Raw genomic sequence first — 22,016 nt, 5'->3', positions numbered from 1 at the left:
CTCTTATATATGTTTGGTTGTTGTCCATGGTTCCTGGCTCACAGCTTTCAAAATCCTTGGGATTCCCTGAGCCATAAGAGCAATGGGAGCATCTTTTGCCATAATATTTGGTCTCTTGTCCTCAGTTCCTGAAACTTTATTGCTTCAGAGCCGTAAAGGTAAAATGGGTGTCTTGTTATTCATAACAAGCCCCTTTCCCCCACAACTGGGTTTATGTTAATGAGGTGACTGACTTTTGGAAAGCACCTAAAGATGGGGGCTGCCAGGGAAACCAACCATGTGATTAGGGGATTGGAACTTTCAGTCCCACCCCTTAACCTCCAGAGATGGGGAGGTACTGGAAATGAATAGATTGCCAATGGCCATTAAGCTAATCAATCACGCCTATGGTATGAATCCTCCCCGAAAAAGAGGGTTCAGAGAGTTTCCATGTTGATGAACATGCAGAGATTCGGGGAGAATGGCACGCTTGGAGAGGGCATAGAAGCGCCATGCTCCTTTCCCATACCTTATCCTAAGCATCTCTTCCATCTGGCTGTCCCTGAGTTTTGTGCTTTTATAATAAACCAGTGATATAATAAGTAAAATGTTTCTCTGAGTTCTGTGAGCTGCTCTAGCAAATTAATCAAACCCAAGGAGGGTGTTGTGGGAACCTCTGTGATTTATAGCCATTACCTCAGAAGCACAGGTGACATTCTGGATTTGTTGATTGGCTTCTGAAGTGGGGAGAGGAGACAGTCTTGTAGGACTGAGCCCTTAACCTGTAACCCAAGGAATGGGTCGTTGGAACCTCCAATCTGTAGCTGGTTGGTCAGAAGAAGCACAGGTGACAACCTGGACTTGCAATTGACATCTGAGGTGGAGGGCAGTCTTGTGGGACTGAGCCCTTAACTTGTGGGATCTGATGCTGTCTCTGGATGGATAGTGTCAGAATTGGGTTGAATGGTAGGACACCCAGTTGGTGTCGGAGAACTGTTAGTTGGTGATGTGGGGAAAGACCCTCCCCCCGGCCCCCATACATGTTGAAATTGGTGATCAGAGCCTTAGAGCTTAACAGTGTTGAGCTCTGGGATAAGCAATAATATTTTTTGGGGGGGGATAAGCAATAATATTTTTTTTTTGGGATAAGCAATAATATTTTTTTTTTTCTGGGATAAGCAATAATATTTGCAAACTAGAGTAGACTTTGAAGAAACACAAGGAAAAGGAAGAGTTGGTTGAAAATTTGCCTTTTTACAAAACTTCCAGGCTGGCTGAGAGATTTGGAAGGTGTGCTAAGGCAGAAAGCAAGACTGGAGCTGAAGCTTCACCAGGCTGCATGTAGTAAGAATTTAACTTGCTGTCTGACTTGAATTACCAAATGGTTGAGCTGGGTGACTGCAGTGCAGTTTTGATTGTGAAAATGGTTGAGAAAATCAGGCTGACTTTGCAGGTCCATATTTAAATCATATATTTTAGCTAAGTAAGACTTGGAAAATTTGGAATCTTCTGGACAGACACGTGGACAGAGCTGAGCTATACCACTGTTAAGGAGCTCTGAGTTTATTAGAGCTAGCATAAGGGCAGGAGTGAGGCATAATTAGCAGCCCTAAGTCACTCTAAAGCAATTCACCTGTCTTCTCCAGAGGCATGGTTGTTACTCTCCAACAGGGAAAATATGTACTTCTTTGGCCTAGATGAAATAAGCGAGACTGTGCTAGTAAAAACAAATTAAAAGGATCAGATTATTTTGCACTGTGGTGGTTTACATAAAATATATGAAATAGAACGCTTCAAAATTTAAATAAAACCCAAGAGATCGAAAAGCTCTAGAGTAAAATAAGTGAAATAATACCCTGGACTGTGTCCAAGTCCTTAGCTGGGAATAAGTCCATTTCAGAGAGATCCTCTCAGAGCAGGATGGACAGGCTATTTTTAAGCATGTCTGTTCTAGGCACTGGTGTCTAAAATTCAATTGAATATCCTTGAGCACAGGCATGTTATCAGCTGAGATCTTTTATGTTGTACCTTGTTCTCCCTAGCTACATCCTCTGCCTGTTGTCATGAAGGAAGATGAAATGGGACCATCTCCTCAGATTCTTAGTTCTCATATTTTTATGTTAAAAATAGTCATTGTGGACTTTCCTCATTCCATTCAAACCACAAAGCCTTCTCTAGGGGACATATTATCAAAGCTCCCTCCTCTTTTATATTAGCTTAGCCATTAACCCAGAAGACGTCTCTGCAGGTATGAAGCATTTAACACTTGTCTTCAGAACTTTGAAATGTGTAGCCCTGAAAGTATTAAATAATAACAACTTATCCAGGAAATTCTGTCTATTTTTTAAGGTAAGTGTACTCATAAAAAATGAATATACTTTCAAGCTTTTCTGGGGGGAAAAATAAGAGTGCATTGGGAAATTTTATGAGGAAATGTCATATAATATAATAAGGCTTTGCTCTACTGAGTCAGAACCAGGAAGTAAAAAATTAGTTTTAAAGCTAAAGGACAGGTGTTAGAAAAGAGAAACCAAAACAAAAGACATAAGAAGGAAGGCCTGGACTATATGGATTTTGAGGAGCTGCACTGTGACATTGAACCTATTCTTTAAACTTAGAACTGTTCATCTCCTATCCCATTAACTGAGTGGAAGGTGTCAAAAGTGGGCAGTCCTGTAGGCCACACCCACCCTGGGAGCCACGGTGCACTCTGGGTAGCTCCACAGAGCATAGGAAGGAATGAGTTGCTGGTGAGCTTGACTTGATAGACTAAGTCCCCCTAGAACTACTGGTGGGGTTATAGCTTATAGGCTAAAGCATATGAAACTGATTTTTTCCCACTGTAAAAATAAATTGTAGTAAAATATATATAACGTGAAATTTTAAAGTGTACCATTCATTGGCTTAAAGTACATTCACAATGCTGTGCAACCACCACCACTTTCCATTTCCAGAATTTTTCATCACCCCAAACAGTGTACCTGTTAAACAATTACTCTTCATTCTCTCCTCCCCCCAACACTGGTAACCTCTATCCTACTTGTTGTCTCTATGAATGTTTATTATAGGTACCTCATTAAGTGGAATCATACGATATGTGACCTTTTATGTCTGGCTTCTTTCACTTAGCATAATGTTTTCAAGGTCCATCCATGTTGTAGCAGGTATCGGAATTTCATTCCTTTTTAAGTCTGACTAAGAGTCCATTGTATGTTTATACCACATTTTGTTTTTCCACTCATCTGTTGATGAACACTTGGATTGTTTCCACATTTTGGCTATTGTGAACAATGCTGCTAAGAATGTGGGTGAACAAGTATCTGTTTGAGTCCCTGCTTTCAATTCTTGTGGGTATATACTTTGGAGTGGAATTGCTGGGTCATATGATGATTTTAAGTTTAGTTCTTTGAGGAACTGCCAAACTTTTCCACAGTGGCTGCATCATTTTACATTCACCACCAGCAGTGCACAAGAGTTCCAATTTCTCCACATCCTTGCCAACACTTGTTATTTTCCTTTTTTTTCTTTTTTTTTTTTTTTGCGGTACGCGGGCCTCTCACTGTTGTGGCCTCTCCCGTTGCGGAGCACAGGCTCTGGACTTGCAGGCTCAGCGGCCATGGCTCACGGGCCCAGCCGCTCCGCGGCAAGCAGGATCTTCCCGGACCGGAACACAAACCCGTGTCCCCTGCATCGGCAGGCGGGCTCTCAACCACTGCGCCACTAGGGAAGCCCCTTCCATTTTTTGATAATAGCCATCCTAATGGGTGTGAAGTGGCATCTCATCGTGGTTTTGATTTGCATTTCCCTAATGACTAGTGATGTAAATCATTTTTTCATGTGCTTATTGCTAAAAAGCCAGCTGGGATTTTGGTAGGGATTGGGCTGACTGAAGATATATTTGGAGAGTACTCCTATCTTAACAACATTAAGTCTTCTAATCCTTGAACATGGGCTGTTTTTCCACTTATTTTGGTCTTTAATTTCTTTCAATGATGTTTTGTAGTATTCAGTATACAGATCTTGTCCTTCACTTAAATTCATTCATTAGTATTTTATTCTTTTTGATGCTATTGGAAGTAGAATTGTTTTCTTAATTTCATTTTCAGATTGTTTATTGCTGGTACATAAAAATATAATTGATTTTTAACATACTGACCTTATATCCTGCAACCTTGCTAAACTCATTTATTAGCTCTAATAGTTTTTTATACTGGATTCCCCAGGATTTTCTATATACAAGATCATGTCATCTGCAAATAGAAGTAGTTTAATCGTTCCTTTCTTACCTGAATGCCTTATAGTTCTTTTTCTTTCCCTCATGTGAGCCACAAGTACAATCTTGAATAGAATTGGTGAGAGGGGACATCCTTTTAAAGGTGCATTTTTGATAGGGTTTAAAGACCTATGTTCAACATTTACCAATCCTGTCTGGTGACCATGGGCAAATCATTTACCCTTTCTGTTATCTAGACTCAGTGATAGTAATATATGTTCTGGCTATCTCACCGGGCAGGTTCTGAGGATTAAATAAAACAACCATGCACTTAGCAAACTTACAGTGTACATGGATGGTAGTCTACTCTTTAGGAGCTCATAAGCTAGTGGAGAAGACAAGCCATTCATGGAAATAATTACAAAAACAAGATAAAATGTGGTGTGAATTATTAGGCCTATGAATTGTGTCTTGGACACCTTATTAGGTGATTTTTATGGTGAAAACTTTGTATAGTCTACTACTATATAGGGAAGTGGTTTCAAAATTTAAGATACTGGTATCATTGTGCTCTCCCAGTGTTACCCTAATCTAGTTTGGATTCCATTTTAACAACTTTGTACTACAAAGTAACATAATTATAGCGTAACTAAATCCAACTCTGTTCCACACAAAATGTTTTATAGGGTTTTGCTACGATTTTGCATGCAATTTGGTGTCCACAAGCATTTTTATGTCAAAAGGATATCCGTGCTTAAATTAGGAGTTGCATTTCTTTTCTCTTCATTTGGGCAGCCGAGATTGTATTGTTCCTTGCACTCCATTTATTTGAGATTAGCCTGATAGGCTTCACGTTGGAATATAAACATGTAGAAAATAGTCCATGACATAATGGATGTCATGGGTTCATAAAGCCCTTCCGGGTTCTAACACTGAATTGTGTTAATGATTTGGCAAAAAAAGGCTAATCTTGGTACATTTAGTACTGCCTAGTGGCTATGCCATCAGTGGCACCTTATAATTTTTTCTTTGCTGCTGTGTTTTAAGGCTCTTACGGCCAAAGGGTGGTCGGTCACAGGCTGTGAAGGAGCCCAAGTGCTTTCAGGTACGGGTGCTGCAGAATCACGTGAATGAATTTCTCAGAGCACCTGCTTCTTTGGAGAGGGAGAAGGTTCCCCACTCCCAACTCCCCCCTCCCGCCGCAGGAGAGAGCCACACCTTCTCCCTATCGGCGAGGAGCAGGTGGCTGGCCCTCAGCACCTCGCACCGTTGCCCGCCCCCCCCACACCAAGGTACCCGCCCCATGCGCCTGGCCGGCTCACAGGACATGTAACGAGGGTCAGCTCTGCCGCCGGGACCCCCAGCCACCGCGGGTGCGACCGCCCAGCGCGTGGCATCGAGATCCGATACCCCTCCCCCCACAATCCCGGAAAAAGGGGAGGCTGGTGACGTCATCATCCGGGCACTCGGCGGCGGGGCGCCGGAACACAATGGAACAAAAACAGGCGGCCCAAGTCAAATTCTGAGCGACGCGACTGTGGCTCGCGCGATTAACTCTGTCTTGGCCACGCAACCTGCCAATCCCGACCTCCCAGCTCCTTCCCCGGCGTGGTATGCCAGATCCTTTCGGGCCTCCCCTCCCCCACTTCTGCCCGCCCTGGTGCCGCCTCTGCCCTCACATTGCTCCAGAGGCGAGGGGTATGAAACACAGTTCCTGGCCGTAGTGCGACCCTGGAGGGGCCGGCCGAAAGAAACAGTACTGCTTGAAAAATCTTTTCCGCATTTTCGTCCCTTCCCCCACCCCAGCTCCCCGAATTCCTAGCGTCTCACGCCTGGCCCGGCTTTCCCGGACGCACGCGCCACTCCTCCCTGGCGGAAGACGGCCCCGGGTGGAGGGGGACCAGAGGGAGCATAAGGAGCAGGTGAGGGAGAAGGGGGATGGGGTGGAGGAGAAGGAGGAGGAGGGCTGAGGGGCGGGCCTGGTGCGGGGCGGGCCTAGAGCGGGCGGGCTTCGTGCGGGGCGGGGCTCGACGGGGGCGGGGAACCTCAGGGCCTTGGGCGGTGCTGGGGCTGGTGGGAGTCTGCGCCGTCTCGCTGCTGCCTCCACCGCCGCCACTGCTGCTACCGCTACCGCCGCTGCCACTGGCCGAGCGGTTTTGTGTTTTTTTTTTTTTTTTTTTTTTTTTTTGGTTTGCCGGATCCGCCATATTGAGGAGGACGGGCAGCCGCGGCTGCGGAAGCTAGTCTCCGCCGTCGCCGGAGCCGCAACCTCCCTGCACCCGGCCCGTCCGGGCCTCTGCCGCGCGGAGCCCCTCCCCGTTCAGCTCACAGGCCTCGCGGGAGGCGGCCGCCTCAGCGCCCGGTGCTTTGCTCGGCGCCGGGAGCGAGGAGCAAGCCGCCGCAAAGCGACCAGGCCCGGAGCGGGGACAGAGGCGGCGACCAGTGGAAGGTGAAGCCGCCACTGCGGGAGGAGGAGCAGGAGGAGGTGACGCAGGAGAAACGCACCGCCCGGAGCCCGTCTGCGCTCAGAGAGAGCCCCAGCCCGAGGCGAGAAGGGGGAAGAGGGCCGCCGCCGGCTGAGGAGGAGGAGGAGGCGGCCGCGGCCACCGCTGCTGCAGGGCGGGCGCGGCGAGCAGCGAATTCCGGCGTCGCTGTGCAGCCCCCTGGTTCCTACGCCTGCAGCCTCTCGACACACTTTGTCGCCCGTCACCCTTGGGCCTGGGATGCACCCACGGTCGGCCTTGTCCCGGGACTGAGCCTTGTTGCCGCTTCTGTGTATCCTGCTTCTGAAGAGAAGACGCCTGTGTCGTGCGGTGGGTAGCTAGCCACGCCGGGACTACGCGCTTTTCCGGGGCCAACAGCTGGATCGAGGGGAGGGAAGAGGGCGAGGGGGGTGTGCGTACGCGCGGTTCCTCCCGCGGCGGCCGCGGGCCGGGCTGGGGGCTTCCCGGCTCTCCCGCCTGGGCCCCGGGCGGGGCGGGCGCGCGCGGCGCGGGGCGGGCCGCGGGGCTCCGTTCCATGCCCAGCCGGCGTCCCGGGAGCGTGTCTGTGTGTTTTGGACTGTAAGGGAAAATGGCTGACGGCTCCGTCCCTCCTCCTCCTCCCCCTTCCCGTCCTGTCTGGGGCCGCGTCGGAGGATGGAGTCTCCGGGCGCGGCGTGCAGCCCCCGCATCCGCAGTCCGGGGCCGGGTCGGCGCCGGGGGATCGTCGCCCCCAGGTCCCGGGGTTTGCAGCCCGGCGCTCGGCGGGCTCGCGGCCGGTTTCCTTCCCGGTCTCGTTCTACTTGACACCAAACGCCATTACTGAGGTGGAGTGATTTGTAGCCGTAGAGCTAGGCCTCGGCTACGCCTGGCTATCGGGCCCGACGACTTGTCCGCCTCCCCCCGCCCTCCTGCGATAACCCGCAGCTTCCCCTGGGCCCTGTGGTCTGGGAGACGGAGCCGGGTTCCGGGTTATCGGCCTCCTTCGCTTCCTTCGCCCTCTTTTATTTACGGAGGGCCAAAGCCGCGAAAGATGTTTTGAGGCAGAAATCGCTTCCAGGCGAGCTTGGACCGACCACCTTTCTATTTTTAACTGTTTCTGCAAAGAATATTAGCATGTACGAGTTTGTTAATGATAAAGTCTTCAGATTCTTGTGATGTGACGCTTCGAGTTTGAGAAACGGTTTATTTTTCATTCATTGTGAAACATTAAGTTAAAGAGTTATGGAGCAGGTGTATACGTGTTTTGCAATATTTGTATGGATTTTTGGGGCGACTGGAACTTACGCAGTGACTTTTAAGATCTTCAACTGAAGCTGCTTAAATTAAGCTTGTTATTTTTTTTGCAAAGTCCATAGTTATAACGTTAATTGGATTTTGCATCGTGCAGTTTACAGGTGTGTGTAATTTCTACAGACAGTCTTTGAATTTAACTGAGCGAGTTCTAGGTTAAATTTTTATGCTTTATTTTGAGGGGAGGGAAATATATTTGTAGCCATGAGTCCCCATGAAACCCATGAGTCTAAGTCTATATAACGTTTGTAAACCTTAACTTCTGAGGAAGAATTCGGGGTTTTTTAGATTAGGAAGCTTTTCAGCAGACAGTTAACCTCTCTTGGAGCTCATTCTCTATTCTTAGTGATTATATGGTAAGGATTCGTTAACCGTGACTAGCTTGGCTTTTTTAATCCGTATACTTGAACTTAAAAATAGAGACTACAAACTCTTTTAGATCTCATTGGTCTACTGATTCAGTGGGCTGCCATTTTGGTTTCAGCAAATGCCTTCCTAGTTCTGAAAGATTTACGTGTTAAATACACAGAGATGTCAACATTTGTTTTCTCAATTTTATAACCCATGTGCTTTGTCATACTTGTAACAGTGTTTGGATTTGAGTGAAAACCAGAAATATTTGAGATTGGTGTACCAAGGGCAAACTCAAAATGTTTCTGATAGCATGTTATGTTTTGTTTTCTCTCATTTAAAAATAAGACTTTTGAAATATATGTATTTTTTTTGCCCTTTTTGAATATTTTTTGCATGAACACTTAATTTGCAATTCTTAACGTGTTATTTTAATGTTCTCATGCCTTTTCTTCCTTTTATTTGCTGACCTTGGTAGTTTCTGAGAAGGAAAATTTCTGGAGGGATTAAATAACACCAAGAACCGTACATGTGAGAATCTAAATTCCTTAGAAAGTAGCTTTGAAGGGCAGATTTTACCTTTCACCAAATTATTGGAATCTCTTGGTGTTCCATAGTTTCCTTGTTTTATCAGTGGAATGCTTCAGTAGGATTTACTTTGGATCTTTTTTCTTCCAGACTCTTGAAATAAATTTTCTGACATCTCAAGAGGATGAGAGATTTTATGAATATCTCCTGAAAGATAATTTTTCTGATATGATATTAATAATGCTGCTTAGTTTTTGAAAATGGATGTTTCTAGTGAATTTGCTAGTCATCAAGTTCTTGATTAGTTGGACACAGCAAGCATTCTTTTAGCTTATTTTTTGTTTCATAAGGTCAATTTTAAAACATTGTTTTTGTACTTAAGTTTCAGAATTTTAATATTGAACCAAACTTTGTTTAAATCAGGTTATATTTCCCCTATTGGTGGTATGTTTTCTGAATCTTGAAATTTTTTTCCCAAAAAATTGGATAACAGGGTTTTAGTTAGTTCTCTGAGGATCTGTATTTTTGATAGGTATCGTATTTATTGTTAAATTCTTTTCTAATTTTAACATAGAGTCTAACATTAATACTTGCGAAAGGGTTAATGTGTTGGACCTCAACCCTGACTGCACGTTAGAATCACTGGGCGGGGGTGGGGGTTAAAAAAGTATATACTGATGCCCGCGTCCCATTCCCGGAGACTTATTAATTGGTCTGGTATGGGCCCTGGGCAGCGGTGTATTTTAAAAGGATTATGAGAGTTATGTACCACAGTGTTCATTGCAGCACTCTTTACAGTAGCCAGGACATGGAAGCAACCTAAGTGTCCACTGACAGATGAATGGACAAAGAAGATGTGGCACATACATACAATGGAATATTACTCAGCCATAAAAAGAAACGAAATTGAGTTACTTGAAGTGAGGTGGATGGACCTAGAGTCTGTCATACAGAGTGAAGTAAGTCAGAAAGAGAAAAGCAAATACCGTATGCTAACACATATATATGAATCTAAAAAAAAAATGGCTCTGACGAACCTAGAGGCAGGACAGGAACAAAGACGCAGATGTAGAGAGTGGATTTGAGGACACGGGGAGGGGGAAGGGTAAGCTGGGACGAAGTAAGAGAGTAGCATGGACATATATACACTACCAAATGTAAAATAGATAGCTAGTGGGAAGCAGCTGCATAGCACAGGGAGATCAGCTCGGTGATTTGTGACCCCCTAGAGGGGTGGGATAGGGAGGGTGGGAGGGAGACGCAAGAAGGAGGGGATATGGGGACATATGTATACATATAGCTGATTCACTTTGTTATACAGCAGAAAACACAACACTGTAAAGCAATTATACTCCAATAAAGATGTTTTTTTTTAATTTAAAAAATAAAAGGATTATGGGTGATTCTCATGCAGTCAGGGTTGAAAACCATTGTTATTGCTGTTAGCATGTTCTTGTTGAACTTTCCAGTGGATAAATAAGATGGTTTTCTTCTTCAACTGTTTTCAGTTATCACTACAATTGTCATTTGGTGACTTAATTATGTGCCAGCACTATGTTAAACACTCCATTTATCACTGTATATGGATCATATTATTTCCATTAAACAGATAAAGGACTAAGGTCTGTCAGGTTCAACCAGTGGTGCTTCGACTGCTCTGCCATGTTAGTGAAATGACACTGATTACTATTTTTTTTTAAAAATGAGGACTTTTGCTTTGTTTCCTGTACCAGAGAGGCTTTAGATTAAAATTTTAATAAAAATGTAATAGTCTGCAATTTGGGAAGTATCTTGATTGACCAAGGGAGATGCTAAAACTTCGCAGCAAACAGGTTCTTCCCCTTCCATATGTCTCCCAACATGTTCAGGTTGATAGTTTAATTGGTGGGTCTTTTTATGACTAAAATAATGTAAGGCAACTTAACATTCCTAAAAGATGCAAAATCTAGGCATTTCTCTCCCAGTGATCTATTTAAATCATATCCCATAAGTGAACATTTAGTATCATGTGAATTTTTATTATCTCAATTTGAGAATTCTGAGTTTTACTTAGCTTAGTTTAAAGTCAGTGTAATTTTCACAAAAAGTTTTCAAAATGAAAGGTTTTATTTTGCATTTTTGCAATATTGGTTGGTAATTTTATGGAATGAATGAAATAGTATAACATCTTTATTTGGTGTTTGTTTCTCTTAATTTCCTTGGTCTGTTGTGCTAAATTCTATATTGGGGGGTTGCTAATGTAGAATCTATGAGCATTCTTAATGTGGCACAAGATTTGTCAGAGATCTTTCTGTTAAATTAATGATCACTGTCCTATTTTCTATGTTATAAAGTCTGTCATAAGGAAAAAAGAAGTCATGAAATGCCTGATATTTATGTATATTGGAGTTTGAATTTACCATTCAGTTATTACTGTTGAGTGGAAAGTAATGATCAATGTAATACGCTTTTAAGGAATAAGGTGTGAAAGGCATACTATTAAGACGAGATATCTCACTTAAATTTATTCTTCAGTGTGCCTGTGCTAACCTTTTGGGCTTCAGTACACTCTCACACTCTACATGCATTTGATAGCCAGTGGGTTTCTAATTCTATTTTCAGTCACTGTCTAACAGTAATTTTCTAGTTCAGCTGTGTATCAGATCACCTGTGCAGCTTTTTCAAAATGTATTTGCTTAGGTCTTACTCTGGGGAGATTATAATTGAGTAGGTTTGGGGTGGGAACTGGGCATTTAATTAAAAAACTCAAAATATTCTGATGAGCAGCTAGGTTATTTTTTGGCAATTTATTTTAGAAAAAGAGATCTGAGATTCTGAGTTTATACACACACACATTTATTTATTATCTCTTACTGAGCATCTTAGAGTTAGGGTTCCAGCTCTAATACTAACATTATTCATATCTGTTAAGGCATTAGCTTCCTTTTCATCAAATATTTATTGGGTATCTACCCTGTGCCAGGCACTGTCCTAGAGATTACTGTTGTCTAGAAGCTTACGTTATATGAAGTGAGGGCCATTGGACTAGCTGGTCTGTATAAAGTCCTTCCTAGCTCTAATTTTGTCATTCCTTATTGTGCTTCGTAGAAGGGGACTGAATTAAGTTGTTATAAGAAATATACTAGTTTTGGTATAAGTTGATGGAACTTTCCTTTTACCTTTCATCTTTTTTAAATAAGTTAAATAGAATTTCCTATGAACGCCAGCCTTCTCTAGTGAGCCCAAATGTCAAGTACAGTAGAAATGGATTCTTTTAGTATTGGCTTTAGAAATAGCCATACTTACAATGCTTTTAATTTTGGGCCAGTAACTACATACTCTGGTGTCACCTGTTCCTCCTGCCATTCCTTTTCTGTATTGATTCTGTCAGTTATCTCTGCACTGCTTCTGTGTTTTTCTGTTTGTTTTACTTATTTTGTTCAGATGCTTTGATTAAATTTGTTCTCCAGATTCTTTTAGGTTGGTGGCATCCGTCTGGTCAGACTCAAGATCCTAAGTCACTGACATATCCCTAGCACCTAGAAAGTGCCTGGCACATAGACATTCAATAATTATTTGTTGGACGTTCAGTTCATCATTTTCTTGTATGATTTCTCTATGTCTTTGGGTTTTGTTTTTCTAATTCTCTTTATTACTTGGAGTCACTTAACTTGACCTAATAATCCTTTTATGATGAGCAGTCCTGGAAGGAATCTTAGATCTAGTCAAACTCCTTGTTTTTCAGATGAGGAACATGGCTCAACGAGGTGAAGTAACTTCACTAAGATAGTGTACATAGACTACCTTCTGTGTGAAGCTATTTCCGTATCTAACAAGTCACGTTAATTATTAAATTCTTTGAATTCCATGACCTTTGTAGTCACTCATATAATTCACACTTAAATCTCTTCCTAATGGATAAATAAGGTCAGGGATTCTGTCCTTTACCTTTATGTATTACAGAGTGCATAGAATAACATTGTTTATTGGGACTTCCTTGGCGGTCCAGTGGCTAAGACTCCACGCTTACACTGCAGGGGGCATGGGTTCCACCCCTGGTCACGTAGCTAAGATCCCACATGCCATGCGGTGTGGCCAAAACAACAACAAAAAAACCCCATGATAACATTGTAAACAATAACTTTGCCTCAAAGGCAAAATGTGGGGGAATGTTTGATTTCTAATATCTATAACGGCTTGTATCATAATATTATAGCCCCTTTCTGTTTATCCTTTCTGTAACTGATCAATCATGTATGGTTTGAACACTTTAGACCCATATTGGCCAACCGTTATCGAAGGAATTATTTTCCTTGGGACAGTTTTGAGCTGGTAAGTCTTGGATCCCATCTTCAGCTACCTACCTGTGAAGTGGGAAGAAGAAAATTTAGGAAGAGAAAAAGGAGTAGGAGAAACCTCTTTTTCCTGTCCTATTGTGTTCATTTCCTTCCTACTGACTTTGGTGGTTACTGAGAGTTGTAAGTTTAGGTTGTTGGTTACATCTCTCTTTTCTGGTCTTTTTTCTTAGCTGGTTACTTAGAACTTCTACATAAGTCTACTCGATTAACTTGGACAGGGAAATTATATGGTGTTAGACCCATGTTCTGCCTAACAGAGTATTCCTGATCAAGGTAGTGTAGAAAGATTTGGTTGCTCTCCTTGATAACACTGTCAGGGTTCAGAGCAGGGATCAGCAAACTTTTCTTGTACAGGGCCAGATTGTAAATATTATAGGCTTTAGGCTTTGCGTTCTTAAGAGGCAAAATCGAGGTTGTTAGGTAAATTTTTCATTGATGAAATTCAAAATATAATGATAGTTGAGTACAATTAATTGTAATTTAGGTCTAATGAGAAGAAGAGAATTGCGGGGGAGGCCAGTAATACAGTATTTTGCCTATTTGGGGTTTAAAGTTCATATTCCCTGTCATCAGGTTGATTGTAAATGACGCTGTGTGAAATCCATTCTCAATTTTGTGGGCTGTACAAAAACAGGAGGCTAGATTTAATCTGTGACCATAGTTTGGCAGCCCTGGTTTAGAGCAGTGGCTCTCAAACCTGGAGGACTTGTTAAAACAGATTGCTGGCTCTTGCCCCCAGAGTTTGATTCATTAAGTATGGAATGGGGCCCAAGAATGTGCATTTCTAACAAGCTCCCAAGCATGGAACTACCCTTGGAGAATTACTGGTTTAGAGATGAAATCCAGCATATCCTATTTTTTATCAGGCTGATCACTTTGTTTAATTTTTCTTGAATCTTTATTTTGTACTTTGTTTTAAATTCAACAATTACTTGTTAAATGCCTGTTATGTGCTAGGTATTATACCAGGTAACAGGGATACACAAGGTGAGCAAAACACAATTGTCCCTGTCATACATACTGGTTAGAAGGAGTTTAAAAATTAATTTCCACAAACCCTTTAGAGCTAGAGTCTGGGGACAAAGAGCGCCATTTGGAAAGCAGTGCAGTGGTGTTTGATACTCATGTTAAAGGAAAGCTCAATTGGAAAGAGGCATTATCAAACTATTTCATTAAATACTTTAACCAATTTATTATTTGATAGAAAGCTTTCTAAAGATGTTATATACTTTTTCTTTATAACTTCTGTCTGATTATGAGATTATTGTAATCTATTCGATTAAGAAAAAGTTTGGGTAGCATAAGGGAATAAAAGCAAAGAGCAAAACACACTAACCCCACCTCTAATAATTCCATCATGTAGAAGTAACCGTATTATTAGATGTTGGATGTGTGTTAGATCAAAGGTTCTTATCAGTTAATCAGTTTACTAAGTCATGTTTCCTCATGTCCTCTGCCTCCACTTCTGCTTCAGGACTTCAGAGTGTGCCATTTGTTCATCCTGCCTAAAGACACCGTTTTGGGGTCCTTCCTCACTCCGCTGTTCCTTTTTTAGATACTGTTTTGGTAAATACTGCTCAAAAATCTCACCGTGAAGTTGGTTTTAATATAACTTTCCGACTTTCCCACCGTTTAAAATTTTCTTTTCCCCTGTTCTCCATTCACTTGACTCAGGATTCTCCATACACTTCCTATGCTTTCCCACTTCTGTTGCTTTGTTTTTTCAGTCTCCAAAGGGGCTTCCTGTTCTTTGCCAGTGGCAGTAACATCGAGAGTATAATTTAACTGTTCTTTGGCCTGTTTCATTTTATGCATTTGTTGCTTTTCTTCTTTGGTGGCTATTGAGGTTTAAGGATGGTTCACATATATACTAAAAGGCCCCAGGCTTTTCTTGTTTTAATTAATTAATTCATTTATTTGGCTGCGTCGAGTCTTCATTGCAGCAAGAGGGCTTCTCTCTAGTTGTGGTGTGCGGGTTTAGTTGCCCCGCGGCATGTGGGATCAAACATGTTCCCCGACCAGAGATCAAACCCGCGTCCCCTGAATTGGAAGACGGATTCTTAACCACCAGACCACCAGGGAAGTGCCGGCCACAGACTTTTTTGAATTAATGTTTTTGTGTTTTTGTTTTTTCTTAGCTATCTCATTTTCTCAGTAATCTTTATTTTCACTGTTGTGAGTCGTGGTTCCAGTCTAATCCTCCCCACCCCCCAAAAAACGTTCTGTGGACTGGGAAAGGAGGTAAGAGTTGTATATTATAATTGTGTCTATATAAAGAGGAAGGATTTCTTAACAAGAACTTTGAGCTCTGATTCTTATTTCTGTACCTTTTCCACTTGAAACATGTTAGTCCTCAGCTGTGATATATTTGACTTTTGTATATTCAATACTTTAATATGCTATAAATACACTTAATACACTTGACTTTTTGTGTGCGTGTGTGTGTGGTACGCGGGCCTCTCACCGTTGTGGCCTCTCCCGTTGCGGAGCACAGGCTCCGGTCGCGCAGGCTCAGTGGCCATGGCTCATGGGCCCAGCTGCTCCGCGGCATGTGGGATCTTCCCGGACCGGGGCACGAACCCGTGTCCCCTGCATTGGCAGGCGGACTCTCAACCACTGCGCCACCAGGGAAGCCCATACACTTGACTTCTTTAAGTCAAGTTCAGACTTCTGTCCATTAGCTGAAGTGTCTTTTTATTGCAGGGTGGTATTGCCTGCCTGAGAACTGTTCTGTTTCAGCAGTTTTGCTGTATTTGTACAGCACTGTCTTGTGTGTTGATTTGTAAGTTCAGTTGTATTTTGCCCTTTTATAAGTGAGTGGGAAAACAAAAGTGCATCAGGTGGGGAGCTCAAACCTAATATCTTTGAGACGGGACTGGTTGGGGATATGAATCTTTAACCTTACAGGGTTAGGTTGTGCTCATTGGTTATGTTGGTTGACTTTGTTCAGTGGTGAGTGAAATAATTAGAACGAAACAGGAAATTAAGTATGGCGAGTATGTAATAAAGCTTGTATGTGAAAGGTGAGGTGTAACTAGGGATTTTACAATACTTTCCTTCACTCTGACTCTGAGAGTTGGAAAAACCCCTAGAAACATGTGAATCTATCGTTTGGCTTTGAAATATTTGTCTTCTATCACATTTTCAGGAATGCGTTATATATGAAAGGAGGGTACTGCCTATGCACAGTGTTTGCCTAGACTCTTGTGGAAATGACTACAGAAAGTCTCATTTACTTATATTTAATCTGTCTGTATATATCTGTTTACTGTGTTCATCGTACATAGATAGCAATTAGTTACGCAAAATTCTTTTTTTATTGACTATAGTTGATATACAGTATCAGTATCGAGTGTACAATATAGTTATCCAAAATTCTTGACAGTTTTTGACTTGGAGCATGCTGAACTAGGGTGAGAGGGATTGTGGGTCTAGACTGAGGGTTGGAGAAGCCTAATGGAGTGCTTGTAGGTGTATTTCTTGTCTCATAACGGATGTCATTATCTGAGCCATATGTCAGCTATCTCAAATTACTCCTACTTGAGGATTACCTTAGTTATCCTCAGTGCATCATGGGAAGAAGAATCACATCAGTGAAAGGAGACTAATGGAAGGATTCTTTGGCTTCTGTTCATCTACACAACCACAAAAATCAGGTTCTTCGAGTACCTCCATTTCTCTTCCTGCTCTCTTCCCAAATACTGCTGAAAACTCTCACCATGTCGGCTCTACCCAGACTAGGTCATTTTGATGTAATTCTGGTTTACTTTTCTGAGGTTATTTCTTGTTCTCTCATGTAATCAAATTATCCATAGTTGATGTGGATGCTCCAGTCTTTCCTATTCCCGTGGCTTTACTCTTGGAACTCCGTCTCCCTTTTGTGGCTAGCCACCTAGCCATCTTCATGAACTGTTTCCTGATTCTCTCCAGTTGGAAGTGGTCGTCATTTTCTCCGAACTCTGGTAGCATGTACCACCCCCCCATGCTTTTCTTTTGGCATTCCACTTTTTATTTTTTAATTGATTTATTTATTTGGCTGCGTTGTGTCTTCGTTGCTGCGTGTGGGCTTTTCTCTGGTTGCGGTGAGCAGGCGCTACTCTTCGTTGCGGTGCACGGGCTCCTCATTGCGGTGGCTTCTCATTGCAGAGCATGGGCTCTGGGCACGCAGGCTTCAGTAATTGCGGCACGCGGGCTCAGTAGTTGCGGCTTGCGGGCTCTAGAGCGCAGGCTCAGTAGTTGTGGCGCATAGGCTTAGTTGCTCCGTGGCATGAGGGATCTTCCCGGACCAGGGCTCGAAACTCGTGTCCCCTGCACTGGCAGGTGGATTCTTAACCACTGCGCCACCAGGGAAGCCCCTTAGCATTCCACTTTTTTTGTTTCTTTATGTTTCTTCAAAAACAGCCTCTGGGAAGGTGGCTCTGAGAAGTTTCCTGAGGCTCAGTTGATAGTGTCTAAATCTGAACTGTCCTTTGTAGGTGGCCAGAACCCCTCTCAGCCTGATTGAGAAAGTGTAGTTGGTAGTAAAGAGCTCTAATCTCGGTCAAAGGGCTTGGGTTATGATTGTAACTACTGCCAGTTAGTGAGCAAATTATTTAACCTAGATGAAATTGTAAAATGAAGGATTTGGACTGGGTGACTGCTATCTTATAACGATTGAATTGAACTCATTTTATACTATTCTGGCACAAGGGGATATAAAGATAAATCCTTACCTCCTAGGCTCTAACGTCTGTTGGACCAGACTATATAGTGTGATAAGTGCTGTACTAAATAGTGGTGTGGAAAATAGAATGGTAAAAGAGATGAAGAGGGACTTCCCTGGTGGCTCAGTGGTTAAGAATCCGCCTGCCAGTGCAGGGGACACGGGTTTGAGCCCTGGTCCGGGAAGATCCCACATGCCGCGGAGCAACTAAGCCCATGTGCCAGAGCTACTGAGCCCACGTGCTCCAACTACTGAAGCCCGCACGCCTAGAGCCCGTGCTCCGCAACAAGAGAAGCCACCGCAGTGAGAAGCCCATGCACCACAACGAAGAGTAGCCCCCGCTCGCCGCAACTAGAGAAAGCCCGCACGCAGCAACGAAGACCCAAGGCAGGCCGAAATAAATAAGAGAAAAACAAAAATCATTCTAGTTTGGTGTTGAGTGAGGTTTGTTGGTTTTCAAAGGTGCACTATTTTGGTGGCCCTGTGAATTAGAGCAGAGACTTCTGGGCAGAGAAAGCAACTTGAGATCAGGGTTTTTAAACTTCAACACTGTTGATAGCTTGGACCAGATAATTCTTTGTTGTAGGGGTGCTCTCCTGTTCCTCTCTGATCTCTACCCACATAATGCCAGTAGTACACCACCCCCTCAGCTGTGACAGCTAAAAGTATCTCCAGACATTGCCAAATGTGCCCTGGGGGCAGTATTTGAGCGCCACTACTTGAAATGGAGGAATGGAAGTGTGAAAGTGTAATGTTTTTACAGAAAAGCTGGTAGTAGAATGTAGAAGAAACACTGGAGATATTGGGAGGGGAGGGGGATTTGGGGATATGACACTAGAAAGGTAATTTGAGTAAGGCTAGAGCACAAGGGACGACCTTAGTGCCACTTTAGGGCACTTTTGTTTTGCGGGTAATGAGATGGGCCTTCAAGTTTAAGTGAAAGGTAGAGATAATTAGATCTGTTGTTTATTTCTGAAAGATAATTCTGATGGCATCATGGTGGACATGTTGGAAAGTTGGGTAGCAAGGGAATTGAGACAGTATTTGTAAGGGTTTCGCTGAAAGATAAGAGAATGGTTTAGGGAATGGAGTAAAGGAATGAGGTACCTGGGACTCCACTTGTATGAGGATGGTGCTGCTAATTTGACTTCGGCTTCTCTGTCACTGAATGTTATACTTAACTAAAAAGCTAGACACCTTTATTATCTTCCCCTTCAACTCTTTCTCCCCACCGAGAGCTTCTGTCTGTTGAGATCTATTGAAAGGTCATCAGGAGAAAGGAATCTGGGTTATAGAATGACTGTTTTCCCAATGTGGCTCCACAGTGACTTAAACAGTGGATTATCAAAGCACACGCCTTTTTTTTTTTTAACCACCCCCTCCCCCAGCATGTAGGGGACTACAATCTGGCATCCAGTTGAGTGTTAACTGTAGGCTCGCCATGGTTTGTATAGGTGATACTTTACAGCTTTTGAAATAGACTGATATACAAAAATAGATGAATAAAGTTATTGTTTAAATAGTTGCAGTAATCCCATTGGCTTCTATTTTGGAGGGTTTTTTTGTTTGTTTTAAAAAACTGCTCATATTTGAAGTGAAAATAACATAGTCAGTGGAAATGTACTGAATTTGGAATCAGAAGGGTTGTGTTTTAGTTTTAGAATCCTGCCCTCTGTGAAGTCACTTAACAGTGAGGACCCAAAAGGTTATTAGTTACCTGTAAAACCAAGGTGTTGGATGAGAGACGACTTAAGGTACCTTTTTTTTTCTTTTAAAGTTAGTAAATTTTCTCTCTATCCCTAAAGATGTGGAAAAAACTGGAGTGTAGAGAAGAGACATTTTCAAGTAAAGGAACATAGGAAAGGTTTTAAAAAAGGGTTCATAGGCTTAGGAGTTAGTATTGGATTGACAGGTAAAGGGAGGGATAATGTAATTTGAATGTTTCCCTTGTTTTTCGTGTGTGTGTGTGTGTGTGTGTGTGTACAGGGCTTTATTTTATTTAGTATCCTGTGGGTTAATTGTGTTTGCCCAACAGCTTGTAGTGTGAATTTAGGGACTACAGACTTGGTAGCCAGGGGTAAAATTTCTTGGCTGGCAGAGCAGCTTAAAGTTTGGTTAAGTTTTCATCTGAAGTCTAGATTAAGCTTTAAGAACGTACTGCTGTTAAAAAGTGATGTGGCCTGCAGGGGGAATAAAATTTAGGGGAGATTGTTTTTTTCTGAATTGAGAATGAAAGTATGCGGATAAACAGAGTAGCAGTGATTTTTGTCTGGCACAGACGGTTTCAGAGAAAACGTTGATAACCTTGTTTTTCATCACTGTAAGAGAAGTAGCAAAAGAAGCCTATCATTTTTATTGTGTATCAGTAGGCCAGTCATTCTTAAACTTACTGGTCTTAGGACTTCTTTATAATTATTGAGGACCTCAAAGAGCTTTTGTTAACATAGGGTTCTATCCATTGATATATATTACTATATTAGAAACTAAAACAGACATTTAAAATTTTTATGTGTGTATTTAAAAATAAAACTCATTGCAAGTTAATGTAAACAATACTTTTATGAAAAATAACTTCCAAAACAAAAGTTAGTGAGAAGAGTGACATTGTTTTACATTCTTGCAAATATCTTTTATCTGACCTAATGAAAAACAGGTGGATTCTCTGTCTCCTTCCTTCAGTCTGTTGTGATATAATACATCATGTAGCCTCTGGAAGAACTCCACTGTATACCTGAGAGAGAATGGCAGTGAAAATGGCAAATAATGTCTTATTATTATGAAAACATAATCTCTGGGATCTGCTGAAAGGGTCTTAATGGACCACACTTTGAGAACCAGTGCCTTAGACTCCCAAGGGAAGTTTGACATTATGTTTTGAGTGGCTTACCTACTATACAGTTTCACTTTTTTTTTTTTTTTGCTGGGCCGTGCTGAATGTGGGATCTTAGTTTCCCGACTTAGTTCGAACCTGTACCCCCTGCATTGGCAGCACAGAGTCTTTAACCACTGGATCACCAGGGAAGTCCCCAGTTTTGGTTTTTAATTGAGATATAACTTGCATACAGTTTAAGTCCACAAGTCTTAAGTGTGTGACTTGATAAAATTTTATAAATGTATATATCTGTATAACTATCATTCAGATCAACATATAGAACATTTCCAGAATCCTAGAAGACTCCCTTATGCGTCTACTCCTCCAACCCCCTGCCCCCCAATATTCTGACCCATATCTTTCAATGAATTAGTCATGCTTGGTCTTGAATTTCATATAAACAGAATAATACAATATGCACTCTGCTTCTGGCTTTTTTTGCCCAACAGATGATTGATTAATTTCTTCTTTTTCATTAAGATGTCATTATTTGAAATATACCATTATTTGTCTATACATTCTACTGTTGGTGGACATTCAGATTGTTTACAGTGTTTTCACTAATTATAAAGTGTTGCCATGATTGTTTTAGTATGTGTCTTCTTTTTTTTTTGCGGTACGCGGGCCTCTCACTGTTGTGGGCTCTCCCGTTGTGGAGCACAGGCTCCGGATGCACAGGCTCAGCGGCCATGGCTCACGGGCCCAGCCGCTCCGCAGCATGTGGGATCCTTCTGGACCGGGGCACGAACCCGTGTCCGCTGCATCGGCAGGCAGACTCTCAACCACTGCACCACCAGGGAAGCCCTCTTCTTTTTAATTATTACTATATTTTTGGCCGCACTGTGTGGCATGCGGGATCTTAGTTCCCTGACCAGGGTTCAAACCTGTGCCTCCTGCGTTGGAAGCTTGGAGTCTTAACCACTGGACCTCCAGGGAGGTCCAGTATGTGTCTTTTGATGGTCTCTTTGGTATACACCCAGAAGTGAAATTGCTGGGTTATAGGGTATATGTGTGTTTAGCTTTAGTAGATGCTGCCAAACAGATTTCCCAGAGTAGTTGGTTATATTAGTTTAGAATCCTATCAGCCCTGTAGTTTGATGTCATTGTTCCTTAGCAGCATTTAGTACTGTCGGTCCTTTTAAGTTTAGCCATTTGGGTGGAGATTTAGGAATATCTAATTGTGGCTTAAATAACCATTTACCTGTGTTTAATGCTGTTAGAACCTTTTCATATGCTTATTGGTGAATACATCTGGAAAGAT

At 42.5% G+C, this 22,016-nt stretch overlaps 1 protein-coding gene across 9 annotated transcripts in view; it reads left to right on the top strand.

Annotated features, from left to right (window-relative positions):
• The first annotated feature begins 6,299 nt into the window (after positions 1–6,299).
• The window catches only part of USP9X (ubiquitin specific peptidase 9 X-linked), a 122,718-nt gene continuing 107,001 nt past the window's right edge, over positions 6,300–22,016 (top strand). For 3 of the 9 annotated variants that reach the window (XR_016391381.1, XM_089904614.1, XM_089904613.1), the window contains exon 1: positions 6,300–7,005. The gene's annotated coding sequence lies outside the window, so the exon portion shown is untranslated. The remainder of the gene's footprint in view (positions 7,006–22,016) is intronic. The other 6 variants (XM_089904612.1, XM_089904611.1, XM_089904609.1 and 3 more) reach the window with 5 other exon arrangements.

This window comes from Delphinapterus leucas, chromosome X (genome assembly GCF_059928025.1).
Source record: "Delphinapterus leucas isolate spDelLeu-1000000601 "Yukka" chromosome X, BTC_Dleu_Yukka2, whole genome shotgun sequence".
NCBI classification, from domain to species: Eukaryota; Metazoa; Chordata; class Mammalia; order Artiodactyla; family Monodontidae; genus Delphinapterus; species Delphinapterus leucas.
This window is presented reverse-complemented; position numbering and strand designations above follow the sequence as displayed.